At 35.0% G+C, this 17,351-nt stretch overlaps 1 long non-coding RNA gene across 2 annotated transcripts in view; it reads right to left on the bottom strand.

Annotated features, from left to right (window-relative positions):
- The window catches only part of LOC127192819 (uncharacterized), a 97,473-nt gene that overhangs the window by 33,318 nt on the left and 46,804 nt on the right, over window positions 1-17,351 (bottom strand). For both annotated transcript variants that reach the window (XR_007831075.1, XR_007831074.1), the window contains exon 3: window positions 13,114-13,159. This is a non-coding gene — a long non-coding RNA (uncharacterized LOC127192819). The remainder of the gene's footprint in view (window positions 1-13,113; window positions 13,160-17,351) is intronic.

The following is a 17,351-nucleotide window of genomic DNA, read 5'->3' as shown; positions in this document are numbered from 1 at the left end:
AACTAAGTGAAAGAATATAAAAAAAATCTATTCCAGCCAACAATTAATCAATACTTACTTTTGTATAATTCAGTGTCTGGTCTGAGAATCTTTTCCCTCTTAGCTTTGACTCTAAATGTTCCTAAACTAAGAGTGATGCATCAGCTCAATTCATTACTGTGAATTTCAGAAACACCTAAAAATGTAAAAGCACATTTTCCATGATAAATGGAATATTAAAGCAATCTATAGCTCCTGCTTTTTTTGTATATAGCTTTTTATAATTGATGTCTTTCCCAACTGTCTATCAAAAGAAAGTTTGGAACAGTGTACTAATTATAAGAGGTAAACATTCTGTTAAGTAACACATATATACAAATGAATATAAACCTGAAAATTAAAGATATATAAATAAATAGATATATAGATACAGGAAAAATAATATTAACAGATGGAAAAATATCAATTTTTCCAAGTTTGAAGTATCAAAGCTCTTATAAATAGGGTTACAGAACTTAAAGGATAAATTTATCCTGTAACTATTTGCCTATAAATTGTTTAAATATATTGTTTATTTTATTCATAAATTTTTCTGTGCGAACAAATATGGATAGCTGAGAGGCAGACTATAAAAACATGAAACAGCATCTTAAGAATGTTACAAAAATAGATTTAATGACTGCTATTGGGTGCATGTTATACATGATCGCAATTTTTCACTTCAGCTTAAATGCACACATATTGTTCATAGTAAATTGTCACTTACATTAACTTTAAGAATAATTGTTTATTTAAATACATATATATCTTTTTATATGTACTTTTCTATATATTTTTTAAAGAAGACAGAAGCCAAACTCTCATAAACAGTTCTGGGTATGTCTAGGTATGTAGTGCTTAAGTTGTATTAAAGGCATCTTGGTGTTTTTTAATTGAATCTCTGGCAGTAGGACACACACTCAACGTCCTTTGGAATGCCATTAGAGGGCTTGTTGGGTACAATAAAGACCCAGATAAGAAACCAAGAAACTTTAACACAATATTAGATAGGCAGAGATTTCACACATTTACCAACTCTCATATGAAACCAAAAGCAGGGCTTCTGTTGGTAGAAACAAAAGTTATAGGCAGGGGTGACCGGAAGATACGCCATTTTGATTACAATTGTACAGTGTTAGGTGTTACAGAGAGAGCTGAGAAGTAGATGAGGAAAGGGAAGTGGGACTGTGGATGTGCAGGACACACTGACCTTCAACAGAAATATGGAATCGACCTTGTGGGTAAGTAGGAGTGTTTGATATTGTCTGTCTACTGTGGTCAGAAATCCAGTGTGGGGACAGCATTGTTGTGGGAGAGAATTGAGAATTAGATTCAAAAGGTGAAAGACTGATCAGGGCAATCTTGGAAAAAAAAAAAAAAAGAAGACATCAAAATGTGCATGAGTACACACACACACACACACACACACACACACACACCACAACAACAACAACTACAACAACAACTACAGGAGAGCTAATATAAATAAAAATTCATCTTTAAAGTGAAGAATTAAACCAGTGTGGCTTCGTATTCTGCAGTACTATAACTCAGAAAAGTAGACTATATGAGAAGCCGTCTTCTTAAAATGTTTTTAAAACTATGTTTGTGTAATATTAAGCATCAAGAGAGTTTTCAGCTTTAGTTGAGAAAGTTTGAATTAGGAAGTTTTAAGTTTCTCATGGTCATATAACCAAAAGGAATATAATATGTATATCTATATATGCCCGTGCACACAAACTCACTCACAAACATACAAACACGCACACATATGCATATCTGTTTGACTATAAGAGAAAATGTCAAATATTAACAAGGAAAATTTTTACTTTTATGATGCAATTGGTTATAAAAATGCCCTTAAACTGGTTGCATCTCTTTATTGAAAGACATTTTGTGTTTGTGTTTTTTATTTGCATTATTTTTTATTTTTGTGATTGTAATTAAGTTACATTTGTCCCTTTCTCTTCCTCCCTCCAAACTCTCACATATGCCCCTAGCCACTCTCTAAATTCATAACCTCTTTTTTTTTTTTAAGGCCTGGTATTGGGGGTCTTATTAGATCATCTTTGACACTTGTGGAGAGTATTTTTAGCTCAGATGAAAATTTTGATTTAAACTCTATATGCATATTTATACAAAGTATATGTATGATAGATTTTCTTTTTTTCCTTTTTTATTATTAATTTATTCAAATTACATCTAAGTTGTTAGCCCATCCCTTGTATCCTCCCAATCCTCCCTCCCTCCCGCTTCCCCCCCTATTTTCCTCCCCTATGTCTGTGACTGAGGGGGACTTCCTCATGACCTCTTTTTAAAAATTAAATTTATTACATGCATATATGCATTTGTATATGCTCATATAACCTGTTGAGTAAAGAATGGCATTGCTTGTATGCATGTTTTTGCTATAGGCAGTTTACTGAATATATGTGTAATAATATAAACACGTATGTAAAAAGTTAAAAAGTTATAAAAATTTAAAAATGACGTTTTGTTACTGGACAACCAAATGTTGTCCTGAAAGACTCCTTATTTTAGACCCACAATATCAAAAGCATTTATTTTCTAATATGTTCTTGTTACCAAAAATATAAGTGTATTTTTTTGGTTCATGAAATCCTAAACTGGAAAATTATGTTAGTAATTTAATTTAAATGGTGACTTATTTTTAAATACTAATCAGGGAAGCCTTTTGCTAAAAGAAGACTGGACCATTTTTGAACAAGGTTGTACTATTTAATTATACGTTGCATCAGGAAACCTATTTAAAAGAATTTGCTTTTAAGAGATAGGATCCATAGGAATTTCAGGTACTTTGTTCTGCAGAAAATGTGATTTTTTTGGTGTGTGTGTCTGAGATAGTTGACTGAAAAATTCATAATTGAAAAAGTTATTCTCCACATAAGTTAAGTGTTTCTACGCATATGAGCTAGCAGCAAGTGGGGTCCTGCATGCGGAGACATGTATGCTTTATAGATATTGCATTGGTATAAACATTTGTGATTTAAAATGAGTTTTTGAAAGGTGAGATATATAAAAATATTACAAGATTTAAGTAAGCTTTTATTTTGGATAGAAATTCAGATCTCGAATCCCTGTGTTTTGAAATATATCAGTATTATTTTCTTTCCTGTTGTCATGATAAAGTATTATAGACAAAAGCAATGTAAATGAAAGGTTTGAAAATAACCTATGGTTTCAGGAGCAGGAGTGCCCACAATGGTAAAGCAGGTAGAGCTTAGTAGCAGGAACAAGAGCTGACTGAAATCATTACCATCCAAACACAGGAAGCAGAGGGAACAGGAAATAGGGCAAAGCTAAGCTCTCCACCCCTACCTGGCAAATGACATACTTCCTCCCTGGAAACACCACCGCTAACTGGAGAGCAAGAGTTCAAATGCATGGGTCTATGGGAGAGATTTCTCACTCAAGCCACTGCAGCCTGTGTTAAAGAATCATTTCCCTCTACTACTCAAAGACACTAAGATTATGAATGAGACTTTTGCCATCCATCAGGAAATTATAATGTGGCATAATTTACTGATTCCCTATAGTTTTGAGGCCTAATCCCAGCCATAAACATACAGCTAGACTATTTCATTTACATGAGTTGACTAATTTCTACCTATATTTTAAAATAATTTACACTAAACATATTCAAATCACTGCCTCCTGTCTTTCTTTAAGGTACAGATGCATCCATTTTACATCCTACATGCATGGCTATTAGCCTGTTATACGTGCCTAACTGAAATCATCGTCATGTACTTAAACCTGCTCTTTGTAGTCAGTTGACACTTTTATCGACCCATATTTTCTTCTAGGCCTTTAGATTTCCACCCATCAATTGCAGTGATCCTAACTGGGTATCTTAAAAACTTATCTAATGTAATCCATTCAGCTCTACCATCTCACTTTCCTCTTGGATCACTCTCATGCTCTTGGACTTACCCTGCTTGAGTAAGTTACATAGATTTCATACCTGTAGTTTATATTTTATATTGATTTTTAAAAATAAATATAAAACTTTGGTTGATTTACGGCAGTTTTTAAAAATTTATCCATTTTTGCTTTCCATTGTCCTTAATTTTTGACTTTTTTGTTATTTGAGATCATGTTGTCATTATGTCGTTATTGCCTCCTCCTTTTCTTCCGTACCCGTGCAACTGCCACCACGACGTTCTCCTAGTGCCACCACGACGTTCTCCTAGTGCCACCACGACGTTCTCCTCCTAGTTCATAGTAGTTAGCATTGCCTGCAAAGCTCTCGAGATCTGGCCTACAGCTACTCATCTTGCCTCTCATCCACTTTCACTATTCAAACACTCTGTACTAGCATTTTTCAAGTGAGATATCTTTAGCTGTATTATGTACTTACGGTACCTGGATTATCTTATACGTGTATTTAGTGAACTTGACCCTTAAAATCTTCTTACATCTCCTCCTCTACAGGACACACTAGGAGCTGTTACCTTGGGTTGCATTCTGTGATTTAAGGTCTGCATATGCATCTCCAAGAATAAATGTGTCTTGTGACTACTAAGTCTCCAATGTCTATTACATTGTCTAATAAGCAATAAAAATGAATATATTAAAGTCATAATATATACGTATGTAAATAGATTAAAATAACTAGTGAGAAGCTGCTTGCATACTTTACTTTGGATGATTAAATGTTTCTGACTTTTAAAATATTCAATATGTATATATTTAACTTTATTTTTAGATTCCTAAGGGAAACTGAATAATGAAAGTTGACATATACTTTCATTGACAGCGTGTTAGAGAAAAGGAATGGCATTATATACATTTTGTCTACTTCACTCATAGAATATTATGCAAAAATTTTGATTAACTCATGTGCTTTATTTACTAGTCTTGATTGTTCCAGTGCTTCAACAATTACTAAGTAGTTCTGAGTGGAACATTAGCAAGGCTATACTGTTAAGGTAAATTCAGTTGAAACCCTTACATTTGGGGCTGTTCAGTTAAGATCCAGGGTTGGCTTGGATGTCTGAAAAGTGTCTTTTTGACACAGGATGAATTTTCTACAGGAGCCTTTGGTTACTGGACAGTTAGTTTTCATAGTACGCACGCAAACATGGACATTTTCAGTGTGTTTGCTTTTTGCATATATTAAGTCAGATGATGCTCAAAATTCATAGTGACATGACAGAGTCATGAGGTTTATGGTGAAAGGAAGAAGAAGAAGAGGAGGAGAAAGAGGAGGAAGAAAAAGAGCAGAAGGAGAAGGAGAAATAGGGGGAGGAAAAAGAGGAGGAAGTGGAGGAGGATTAGGAGGAAGTGGAGGAGGATTAGGAGGAAGTGGAGGAGGACTAGGAGGAAGTGGAGGAGGACTAGGAGGATGAGGAGGAGGACTAGGAGGATGAGGAGGAGGACTAGGAGGAAGTGGAGGAGGACTAGGAGGAAGTGGAGGAGGATTAGGAGGATGAGGAGGAGGACTAGGAGGAAGTGGAGGAGGACTAGGAGGAAGTGGAGGAGGATTAGGAGGATGAGGAGGAGGACTAGGAGGAAGTGGAGGAGGACTAGGAGGAAGTGGAGGAGGACTAGGAGGATGAGGAGGAGGACTAGGAGGATGAGGAGGAGGACTAGGAGGATGAGGAAAAGCAGGAGGAGGAAGAGCTCCCACAATGTAACAGTGGTAAAACCTGGTGAATTCTTCCCTTGCTTCACAAACCTCTCTCACAATAAAGATTTTTTTTTGTTTTTTTGTTTTTGTTTTTGTTTTTGTTTTTCAAGACAAGGTTTCTCTGTGTAGCCTTGCCTGTCCTGCACTCACTTTGTAGACCATGCTGGCCTCGAACTCACAGCAATCTGCCTGCCTCTGCCTCCCGAGTGCTGGGACTAAAGGCGTGCGCCACCACCATCTGGCTAATAAGATGTTTTAAATACTTTTTTGGGGGGAAATACCAAAGAAAGGGAGGTAAATTTTCCTTTCTAATAATAATAGATCATGGAGACATACCCCAAGCAAAGCAAAGCAGAAGACTAAGACAATCATGAGGGTAAATCAAGCATGAAGGTTGCTTCTGCTTTCATAATCCAGGTAATTGAAACTGAAACGGGTTCGGGCCTGTCCCTGGCACTTTTCTATTTTCTTTGGTAGTAGGGACACATGATGTTTTCATAAGTCTGGAACCAGTTTTAAGCTACAGTATTCTCTGGTTCTCATATATTTGCAAATATGGAATGAATTACTGGAGTTTCAAATGATATATCTAAGCAATAAATTAATTTGATGGCAATAAACTAATGAGAAAGCAAAGCTTTTGCATGCTGTTGTGCAGACAGCATTGGCATAGGGAATGCTTCCTGCATATGCATATGGAGAAAACACATATGCACTTTCTTTAGTGTTGACCTCTTCTCAACAGGCATCTCAAATGTAATTTCTAAAGCTGGATTCTTTTTTAATGTCTCTTCCTTCATCCCACACAATTGTCCTCCCATATACCTTAGTTTAATTTCGGATAATGTCATCCATCTAGAAACATAAGGAACAAATTTTTGGATTTTTCCAAGGTTTCATGTTCCTTTATGCTGCAATTTTTCCTTTCCCCCTTGACTAGACAGACGCCTGTGAGAAGTTCGACTGACTCCATTTCCCAAGTGACTCCAAAATCATGCACCAAAACTTCTCCATAGATTTTCAAACCCTTCATTATTGGTGCATGTCATCTTTAGCTTCTTTGCTAAGATTAGTGAAATACTGTTCTAGTTAAATGTTTTCATGTCTGTCCCACCTCCCCATTGGACGTAGCCAACTACAATCAATTGCAGCACAAACTACAATGGCATACTCTTGTTATACATAGCAAAAATTAAGGGCCTTCATTTTGCAGAGGAAATTCTATAGTACTTTCCTCCCTAACAGAAAATGTAAACTGCCTTAGGGGAACTGTAGATCTGTCTGTTTCATCAACCACTAGACTATTGAATGGTTCTACTTCAGTGCCTAGCTCTTCTTTCATGAGTTATTTTAACTTTTATCTTGTCAGTCAATTTCAATTAAGCTGGCATTCATTCAAAATATTTATTAGTCTCTAACAAAGCACTAGGCATGGGACTGAATCACCCTCCTCTTTCAATGTAGTTTAGTCTCCATTGTGGATATTCTTTCCACCCACAGGAGACTGGGAGGTGTGTCTGTAATAGATTCCCCAGTAAGTGTCTCAATCAGTCACACTGAAATGACTTGCTTGTTTCTTGTCCCAGACACTGAAGTAATTATATGTGAAGATCACATATTTTAAGCCAGTGTGGTAACTTTTTCTAAAGGTTCTTTCTACCAAGATTACCAAGACTGATAATCCAAGTTCAATCTACAGTGGAAGGATAAAACTGACAACAGCAAGTTGTCCCTTTGACTGCCAAATAAATGTCTTGACATGGGCATGCACACAATAAACCAAAAATAGCAATAACATGATAAATAAAAATATTAGTATATATGGTGTTCTTGTCCACAGCTCCTGAATTCAGTCTTGTGCCTGACAACCAAATTGAAACTTACTTATCTTGAATACTAAGGATATACATCACACTTAATCTGTTTTCTTCTGTTCATATTTTTCTCTTATTTCATATTCCTACTTTCTTCTGTCACTTACCAATGTAAGAATGGCATGTCCCCACATTATGGTCAGAGGAACATATTGTTTTCCTCCAAGAGTAGAAATTCTAGATGCTTCTAGTGGTTGATGGAAAGTAAGCATGCAGGCAGAGAATAAGGAAAGTTCCATAGCAAGAAACTCCACGAGAATCAATATTTAGAGATGAAATGTTATCAGTAATAGAAAGAACTAAGAATTTATAAGTCGGAGTCATGAGCTTTTCCTGTTTTGTTTTGTTTTTGAGGCCCCAGAGGAAGATGTAGACCTTTGTGTTAAGTATGAAGGATTCCTCAAGCTTTACAGTATCATAAAAGAAGAAATAATTCTGATAAGCACTGCATGGCTGGGATTTTCACTACATAATTAAGATAGCAAAAACAAAGGTAAAGATCTTCTTGTTGTAAGAGCTAACCATGCTTGGTTGGTAACACATACACACAAATTGTTTAAATATATAAGCACACACAAACACACATTTTCATGCCAACGAACACAATATACACACATTCATTACAGGTTATACACAGAAACCCATGTAAGCATAACTCATGTGCATGTGTATGTACAACAGCACATACACTCATACTTATGTCCTCATCCTCATATGCAAATTATCTATTTCTCTGCTATACTACTAGCCAGAGCATATCTATTCTTCAGATGCCATTATGGTCTAATTCAAAATTCTGCTATTCCATTCCAGTTCCTCAAAACAAAACAGTTTCAAAGAAGACTTCTGTCTTCAAGTCTCTCAGTTCCCCCAGGGAAGATACACATATGAACAAACTGAGTACATTGGAATATAGAGTAATATGCCCAAGGAAGTTTTGACAGATGAGCAAAGAGTGAGTCTTTCCAGAAGAAAAGCATGGCAGATCTGCAAATAGATCCTTAAATAAGACAATATAGAAAACAGAGTAGGTCTATTAGACCCATTTTATTCAGTCACAATCATGTGACAAAATAGATATGTGCCCGAACTTTACTTTTATAGCCACCTTAGTTTCTGTTGATGCAATAACTTTATTTATTATTGCCTCATAGGTTAATACAACATAAAATACAAAGAAAACTTAAACTAAGGAGAGGATGGTAATAAATTTCCAGCCCAAAGTAGTAGTCATAGAAAGTATCAAGAACAATATTTTAATCTCATGATAAATAGCAGCAACACTCTCCTAGCTTAATTAATGCTCCCTTTGCTCTCTGTGTCTTGCCTTTCTGGTTCTTCAAATTCAAGATGAGCTTCCCTGGTGTGCCTCTCTTTTCAGTGCTATTTCTGTATCCTCGCCTAAGAAACTATGTGACATTTTAAATGGAAGAGGGAACTTAAGTAAGAATAACTTGTTAGCTGGGTGCAGGGGTGTGCACCTGTAAACCCAGGCCTCAGGGAGCCAGACGCAGGCTGATCTCTGAGTTTGAGGCCAGACTGATCTACAAAGTGAGTCCAGGATAGCCAAGGCTCCACAGAGAAACCCTGTGTCAAAAAATAATTTGTTCCTATATGCCTATTATTTGCCTATGTTGTTTAAAACATTTTGATGGAGCTTCTAGCTTCTATGTGTGGGAAACTGCCTACTTAAAGTATAGTTTCATTATTTACATGATTTACTCACACCTTTATTGTTCTCTTCTGTTCCTTCTTTTAAAGTTTGAGTAAACAATCAAAGCCATGGTATGTAACATATAACATCCAATCCCCAGTGTCCTATCATTTGAGAATTTGGGATGGCTGGAATATACGATGGATCAGAAAAAAAATGGCAAGAAAGGAGGTGTCAGAATCCAGGTACAAATCCTGTGGCCATCTACTCCCTTGTCATCCACACCATTTCTCAGTATTTGACATTTGTTTTGAAATACTCATTTTTTGTGTGCATTGGTGCTGGTGGCACTTCATTTGTAATCTAGCTGAACAGAAAACAAAAAAGTGATAAGACAACAAAGCAACTCTGCCAAAGACCTTGGTGTTTACTGGAGACACTGGCTATGTACCGGGAGCACTGAGCTTCAAATGTATCTCTTTTTGCTTATACAGAATATTTTTTTTGCTAGCTAATTTTAAATTTTTTCCTGAAGAATTAGTAAATATGGCCTTCATATTTTAAATGAATATTACCATTGAACTCATGCTAAGGATCCTGAGGTGTTTTTGCCAATTATAACTCAATTCAGTGATGACTCCAATTTTGTTGGTTGAGATATTTGTGACTCAAATGGCATGGCTATCAATTTACATCACCCAACCTATGGGAAGTGACACTCATTGTCTTCACACAGTTTCTTCTTGTATATATTACCATTCTTTGGTAAATAGGTATCGAATATTTTGATCAACAGTGCCATTTTCATATAGTATTACCAACAATAGCCACATCATGCATGCAAACAATTCATGAAAGACAACAGAAATTCTAAGTCTGTATCAACCACTATATTTCCAATTATAAGATATATAAATAATTTTATCACATTATAAATTTTTTCATAAATATTTGAATGTTATATATCTTATTTTAGGATAATCTTGTGCCTGAATAAAAAAAGAACCATTTAAATTTATTTAATATAAGTTCCATTGTACATTAAAATCCAAATGTTTATTATTTTTGTGCCTAATTCATAGGAAAATTATGACTTAATTCAGAGATAATAGAAGGGTCAGAAATGGCACCTTACAAAATTCACGTATGATTTACTAGTTTTACTTGATAACTCCGTTTTGTCTCATTTTAATCCGATTAATTGAATGAACACCTATTCTGCATTCAGTAATTTCAAAGATGAGTAATAAGCAGTCATTACCTTCCAGGGCAGATATCCTACTGTGGACAAAAAGATAAACATAAATTTTATATATGAATTCTATTTTTCCCCAAGTTGCTATGGAGCAGTGTGACAAACGGTCATCACAGAGAAAGGGAAGAATCTATAAATGCTTATGAAAACAGGTATCATTTGTAAACCTGGAGGAAATTGGGTGATTTTCCATTTTACCTACTTATGACACATTTTCAGAATCATTTGTATCATTTACTTTACTCTAACAGTAGCACACTTACTGATCACTACTTTCTGTGCCTCTTGTAAAATAGTTTTCACTCTTTAATTTCTTGATTCAATATACAAATGGGAATTATTCTTTTGTACATCTGCCAGGAGTGTAATTAAGGAAAGCTTCTATCTGTTCTATTTTAAAAGCAATGTTTAGATGATCTATTAAATAAATTATGATACAATCAAAGATCATCTAATGCAAGTCATTAATAAAGGGGAAATGGATACTCCTTACTTAGATGGAGATCTACAATTAAATGAGGAAAAAGCTCAGAATTATGCAGACAGTATGAAAGCACCATTTCCCTTATTAATATTGTTATTTATGGACATGAAAAAAGACTGAAATAATCAAATGTTAGTAAGATCACTTATTATATAGTATAATTCTCTATTTTATGTTTTAAATAATTCATACAACAAGGATTTATATTAGAAACACAAGATATGTATAATCTATTTTGTAAAAACATACATTTATTAAAATATAATTCAGTGATATCATACTAAATACTAAAAATAATAATTCTAATTTCTAAGTTCACAGAAAGAGGTTTTATTTATTAATGCTTTGTAGTAATTCAGAAAATGTCAATACAGATGATGAAGTAATCTATAATCATAAATGATTCTGTTTTTACAGCCAGGAATTGAACCCACAGCCATGTACATGCTCAGAACATATTCGACTACTGAGATGCATCAGCCTCTAATTGAAATTCTAGAGTAACAAAATTCCAGTGAAGTTATAATTACAAAGTTCACATCAGTGCAGAATTTTTTATTTCTTACAATTCAAGCCCCAAAGTTGTTTCCAATCAATAAGCACCAAGGCCTATGTTCTTTTTGTTTGTTTGTTTGTTTGTTTGTTCAATGTATCAAAAACATCAGCAATAACACATAAAGACGAAAGCCAGTGAGTGCAACAATCGGAATCAGAGTTTTCCGCCAGATCTAAAACTGTTCTTGAGAATCAAAACAGACATCACATATAAAGTTTGAATGAAACCTTGGATTCATCAGAAAGCAATACAACTCTTCTCCACAAAGACACCTGCAACCTCGACTTGTATACAACAGCTGGAAAGAGGGAGCTCTGGAGCTTCTGTTACTGTATCCAGACTGCCTCATCATGGCTTACAACATGGTGTTCTCCTATCGGCTCTTCAGATGGTCCTGCTGGGGGCTGTGTGTAATATTCTGGGATCAGCTACTCCATCATCATCCAGAGTACCAAAGCTCAGGCACAGTATTTCCACAGGAACTTCAGGAGTCCTTTAACAGTGCCCAAACCTCTTTTTGCTTGTTTGTCTTAAGCCAATCTTCATTTCGGTTCAGTGAGTGGCCAAGGATGATGTTACTGCATGTACTTTACAGGTGGAAAAGCATCATCCTACAGGCCATGATTTGGTGTCCGTGAAGTTTATGGCAAGTGGGCAAACTCTCCACCAACATAACAAAGCTAAGAAATAATTAACCAAGGTCTAAATAAATGCAGCCTATCTTCCCATTTTTATGGGAACATTGTGACTCCTGATGCACTGTTAACTTTTATGTTATTTTGTTGGTTTTAGCCAAGGACTCTGATCTGTGCTGTTATGCTCTTTTAGGCATGAAACAGTCTGTCCCGAATTAGAAAAGAGGTCCTAGAATGTGGGAGCGGGGGCTGACCTACATCTGAGCAATCTGCATATGATTCACCACAATTAACCAATTTGGTTTGAAATAGCTACAATTAAGTTATTAGCAGAGAAGTATTTACTAGACTAAAACTCTAAATTTATCTTCATGTACGCCCTAACCCAGGAGAGGGTGCATTTTCAGTACTTTTAAGCAAAATAAATGCCGAAAAATCCCTCCAAATTAACATTATGTTCTTAAATTATTCACAGCTAGATTTTGTGTCTTGTATGTATGTTTGAGTTGTTTCTTTAAAATGCTTAGGTGTAAAACAGCAAGAAATATATAAAATTGTTGTGCACAAGAAGTACTTAGTATCTATTATCTGCTTTATCTATCATTTATTTATCATCTATCAATCACTCTGTCTAATCTATCTATCTACCATCTATCTTTCATTATACATGTGAAGGTTCCTGATATATGTAATATATACATATGTGTGTGTATATATATACAAGTTACTGTAAAATCATGGAGAAAATAATATAAGAAATGTCTACATATATAAAGGAGAATAATGTCTACAATAAAACAAACAAATATGATAGAAAATATTCAAATTGATAAACACAGAGTGTGTAAATTCCAGTTATCAATTAAGTAGAGATAATACATCACTGACAATGGTCAGAATCAATCTTATTTATATCTAATGATAACCGTATATTTGAAACAACTAAAACAAATATATAATAAAAAAGATTTTGATTTTTCCTACCGTTATTGTTGAGTAAAATGTTTTCTGAGTGACCATTAAGGGTAACCTGGGAAATAAATGGAAAATAAATGACGTGGGGGAAAATACAAGGGTTAGATAACTTTAAAGTCATTATCTGCAGTGAATATTAGTACTCAATAAGATGGGTACCCATACACTGTCTCAAGGCATCCTCTGTTCCCACTTCACATGCTCATGAGGATGATAACACTGTGATGATAAAGGGGCAGGCACATTGTAACAAAGGTCTCTATCCTATGTAGATTGAGCTTGTCTGTTTTTCATAGGACATATGTAAGCATTAAGATTCTTCGCTGTTCATCACTACCCCACAATTTATTTTTAATATATTTTATTGATTTATTCATATTACATCTCAATTATTATCCTATCCCTTGTATCCTACCATTCTTCCTTCCTTCCCATTTTCCCCATACTCTCCTCATCTATGACTGTCACTGAGGTGGACCTCTTCCCCCTGTATAGGCTCATAGGGTATCAAATCTCTTCTTGGTACCCCACAATTTATTAACTTCACTGTTGACTCCTTAGAAAGGTGAAAAGAGAAGCCACACCATATTGATAAAATAAAGGAATATAACAATATTAAAAACTAAATAACATAATTCACAGGTAAGAGAATTCATTCTTGCAGAACTTCCAGGTTTGGTTCTCACCACAGGACATAGTGGTCCACAACTATTTGTAACCCCAGTTCCATGAGATTTGATGCCCTCCTAAGGTCTCCCTGGGCACCAAGCACACATAGTGAACATGCATATGTGTAAGTAAAACACATGCATAAAGGAAAATAAGTAAGTCAAAAAACTAAACTAAATACTCACAGGCATACAACTTTTTGCATTACTATTAAGAATATAGGTGTTAAGAAAGCAGTTAATTCTTGAGATAGGATAAAACTTCTGCCCAGGGTGACCAAAGTTGGACATTTTTAAAACTGCCTAGACACATGATCTGGAATAGGGCCTGCCAACAGGAAACTCTGGTGTCCTTTAGGAAGACAGATACTCATGGAACTAAAAAGTTATAGAAAACTGAGGTGTTGACAGATAACCAAAGAAGTCCTATGGCTGGCTCATGGCAGAACTCAAAACAGCCTTGTGATTTCTTGGTTTCATAATCTTTGCACAGCAGCGAGTCATTTAATTCTTTATATACCAAAGACTAACAAGAAGTGGAGAGAGCAGATTCATACATTCTGCTCCTGAGAAGGTTATATTTCAGCCTGAGTTGGTGCTCTGTATTACTTTATTGAACATTGAACCCCTTGAAAAGTCTACTGTCTGAGGAGAGATACCCATGGATAACCTCACAGAATCTTGGTTATAAACTGCCTAGATATCAATGAGAGGAAGCCACAGAAAGAGCAAGGGCAAAAAATGTTCAAAAAGCCAACAAAGCTAGTCAACACCACCACTAGCTAGATGTGCAAGAAGCTATGCGGAAGTCCTTGATCCAAGATGTATTTCCTGGGCGGACTGTAAGCAATGGAAACCATAGCATTTGCACTATACCACAAGCTTCCCCATTCTAAGTTCATATGGAGAACGCAGGCATTACTGGAGTGACAACTTTGTTCTCTGGCTCTTGCTTACACACTCTTACAAATACATAAACATCTGCGAATCATAAATTATAGCATAATTTTCCTAGAAATCCACAAACTGCTTGTTGTAATAATAATGCCTCTGAAATAATCCCAGGACTAAGTTTTTTTTCCCTCTGTCTAAGAAGCACTATGTTCTTAGTGAGATCAGAGAAACAACACTACATATGCCTGGATTCTCTCCTCTACACTATCGAGACCTAGAAGTCCAAGAGACCCAGACTGGAGAACTCAGCATGCTATTGCTGTGCAGAAGTGTTTCTGCTGTCATCCCCGAAACAGCTGGTGTGCATGCTTTAGGAGCCTCATATCGTCAATGATATGCACCCCGTCCCTCCTTAATCCATGTTTCTTTTGCAAAACGAACAAAGACAAACTTGGTACTTTTATAAGTTACATCAGATATGAGAGAAAACATTCAATAAAACATTTTAATGAGAATTTAAATAACTCAAGAGTTATACATATGTAGGAAAAGAATTAGAAACTTGAAGAGGTCAATGTCCCTAATAATGCAGGGCATTGCATAATAGTAAGATAAATTTACCAGGTTATGTTATGGCACTTTTTCAATTTTTCTCAAGTCATTAAGAACGAATGCTGGCACACATATATTTATGCCAAGGTTTAAGTAATTGAGCCTAATAATTTTTAATTATTATTTTTTCTTTCTTTTTTACATATACATTTATCTTATTACACATAAATATAATAAACTACATACAGTAAGAAGAACTATGAAATATCAGTAATTATATAAATGTTACATTCATAATGTTCTGGCTAATTGAATTTGGCAACCTTGAAGAAAACACCTTTCCTATCTTGGTGAGTCTAAAATTTTGTATGTAAATCAATATCTATCATATACCATCTCTATCAACTTAAAACATCTATTTAGACCTAAAAACATCTTAACCCATAAACAACTAACCTTAACTGTAAAACCAAACTATCTGGTCTTCAACTCCATCAGAGACTTGATAAAGAATAAAAATTAATTGCCTGAGTAAATTGAAAATGTAGGTTAGCAGCTTCCAAAGTTGAAAGAAAACAAAAACTGAAAACAAACAAATAAACAAAAAATGACAGAGACAGTTAACTGCCTGAATCATCCAAAACTCTCTAAAATGTTGGAGCATCAAATTCAGCCTTCTGGCCAAGTATATATGACAGATATATTTGTGAGGCATGAACTATTGAAGACTTGCTTACCCTGTCTTGGCAGGGTTTGGCCATTGATTGTACCTGCATCCAAGCTTGCCCATTTTTAGGCAGAATTCTCTCCATGGCAAAATGAGGACATTTTGCCCAGTGGATGGTTTGCTACCTTTGAAGCCATCTCCATAAGGAGGTTCTTTGATGCTTATTATCTTCTTTGAGGTAGGTTGGGTGTTGCTAGGAGTTAACCTGTCCTGTTGTCAAAGAATCTTAAAAATAATAACATCTTTAAATGTGATATTCTGTAGGTCAGTGAGGTTTTTGAAGACCTTATCTAACTATTTTACCTTATCTATCTATAGAAGCACATCTCTCTGTAAAACCTAGGATGTACGATAGAGGCCTAAAGGAGGAATATAAATTCCTCCAACTAGAGCAGACATACCCAAAGAAGGAGATTAAAGAATTGAACAAATCGCTTAAAGAAATTTGTGAAAGACAGGAAACTACAATCAAACAGGAGAAGGAAATTAATAAAAGGTTTCAAGACCTAAAAATGGAGATAGAAGCAATAAAGAAAGCACAATCTGAGATAATCCTGAAGATGGAAAACCTAGAGAAGAGGAAAGGAACTACAGACCAAGCACCACCAGAAAAAAAAATCAAGAGATGGAAGAAAGAATATCAAACCGAACCGTTTTTTAAAGTAAAATACAGTCATGGAAGGAATCACAAAAAAATAAGTTTTTTTTTGAAACACAAGTAGTAGACAGTGTTTAAAATGTATCTATGTTATTAGTATAAAACATATAATCTCAGATATTTTTACATATAAAAATTTGTACATATGTTTATTAATAGAATTGTGCATACAAGTATTTCTATATTTCCAACTATACTTAACACTGGAATATAGGCTTCTAATCTATTAATCAGTTTCTGTTTTCAAGTGTTTTTGATGTAGAGGAGAATTCTACTTTTTCTTATCTCTCAAATCAAGGTCATGATAAATAAGCACACCTACGACTTTCAAAGTGGTATCAATATTGCAAGTGGTTTATTTTTAAGAATAAGTTAATGAGAGACCTTTGGCTTTGGAGACAACTGTTACATACATTACTTAAGCGTAGTAAATTCTACTTCTAGTTGATGGATTTTATTGCACAATTTTCCTTAATGTGGTATGAATGAATGTTTGGAGGAAGGTTAAGAGGTGGTAAGTTGCTAGATGTTCATAAGCATAAATGGCTTAAAGACTCTGCTCATTTTTCCCGTCTTCTAAGGAAAAGAACATTTAGTAAGACATCATGACAAACAATAAACAGTTCCTATGTATCCAATGAAGCTTTACGAAAAATATTTAACACATTGTGTAATGCATTCCAGATTCCACTTCTAAGGACTCCAGGGTTTTTTGTCACTATAAGAAGTCACAGCTTCCATTCTACAA

The sequence above is a fragment of the Acomys russatus genome, chromosome 8, assembly GCF_903995435.1.
Source record: "Acomys russatus chromosome 8, mAcoRus1.1, whole genome shotgun sequence".
NCBI lineage: Eukaryota > Metazoa > Chordata > Mammalia > Rodentia > Muridae > Acomys > Acomys russatus.
This window is presented reverse-complemented; position numbering and strand designations above follow the sequence as displayed.